The following is a 1,790-nucleotide window of genomic DNA, read 5'->3' as shown; positions in this document are numbered from 1 at the left end:
ATTGAGAGAAAAGGACATGCCGAGGCCCAAGCTGGCCTTAACAGGATCTACCCAACCCTTCAACACGATCTATCGCTCATTGTTACCGTGGTCCATAATCATTAAGGTTCGGCTCCTTTGAGAGATAATGGAGATGAGAACGCTTGGTCAGACGCCGAGCAAGTAGAACGTCCTCCCGATCAGCCGAACCAAGGAAAATTTTATTGAGATGTGCTTGCCCCAACACAAATCTCTAAATAACCTGTCCGTTCACAATCACCCTTCTCCACATTTCCAGTCTGGCGGGAATAACCCACCCTCTTCCCAGGCCTCCTGCCGTTTCTTCGATAAGAATCCTCCAAGGGGCAAATCGAAGGTCATATGCACAGGCGTAGGTGGAAGCCCACCAGCACTTGTCAAAGTAAAAAATTAGTTTTCAAAATTGAAGTCGGACCAGTAAAAAAATCATAGTAGGGTTTAACAGCATAATGCTACGTGATGAAATGATCGCTGTTTTTGGTAATTAATCCTACAATGTTGGTTAGGGTGGTTAGGGTACTTCAAGAGCCAAAACTCTGTTTCTGACAAGAAATTCATGTATTAAATCTCATATTCATCATATTAAATTTCAAAATTCAGAATACTTATAATCGCCTTTTCCTTACATAGCCAAATCATACACACCACTTTCATCTCATTCCACTTGCTCATCTTCAAACCTTTAAACCACAAAATTCAAAACACCTATTGTTTCAAAACTCCTTTATCATTACAGCATGCAAAAATTTCAACCAATTGCTTTCAAATATTAAAAACAAAACTGACTTTTCTACTAAATTACTCAAAATTTTGCTGGTTTCGGAAACAGCATGTGAAGGGTCAAACAGGTGTTTCAGACCTTTTTGGGCCCAGTTTCGGATATCCCCCAACCCGGATGACATCCCATCGATTCTAAGCTCAAACTATCGAGCACAGAAATAAACATTTCAATGTATGGAGATGATCGGTCATACTGATAAACTCTGCAGGAGTTATTATTAACATGCTCAGTCATACTGTGACCAGCGGAACTTGTATCTCAATCTCAATAAATCAAAAATCGTGGTGTTTTGTGTCTTCTTTCTATTTCCAAAGTACATCATGACGTACAACCGAAATAAAATCCATGCTGTCAAGCGTTTAGATAATTTTGATTTATCTTGTTGAAAAATAAAAAATAAAGTTCTATTCCACTTGATTAAACTACTAAATCATAGCCATTTGCTAACTATTACTATCTAAACTCTTCAAACTCTAAACTATTAGGACTGAAATGAGACTAACAAATTTTCTCTTTGATGTTCCTTAAATTTTTCTTTATTTTCTTTTAAACCATTTTGCAATATTTTATTATACTTCAATATCAACGATTATATACAACCATTATATAATTTTCTGCAACCGCTAACAGAGTTAGGGTCTCCTAGAGCATAAATGAAAAGTTTCTTTATTTCTGATGCTGGTAATTGAAATGGGAAAATTCGTCGTTTGGTAATCAAAATTATAACAAGTTACGTTTCCTGAGATTTTGAAAAAACTCAATTTGAGTGATTTTTCATTGTGTAACATGGATGTATAATTTATTAATGAAAGCATAAATATTATTAAATTGTTATGGAAATAACCGATCCACATCTTTCAAACGCTGAGACGGAAGCCAAAGATTTGTTTGCTTTGTGTTTTAAAGATTTAACAATTCAAAATAAACATAGTGATCTTCCAGTTTTATTAAATATGTTTCAAGGTCTAATATCGGTTTTAATCGTATAATG

The sequence above is a fragment of the Cimex lectularius genome, unplaced genomic scaffold, assembly GCF_000648675.2.
Source record: "Cimex lectularius strain Harlan isolate CLEC.00 unplaced genomic scaffold, Clec_2.1 scaffold446, whole genome shotgun sequence".
NCBI classification, from domain to species: domain Eukaryota; kingdom Metazoa; phylum Arthropoda; class Insecta; order Hemiptera; family Cimicidae; genus Cimex; species Cimex lectularius.
Note: the sequence above shows the minus strand (reverse complement) of the source record.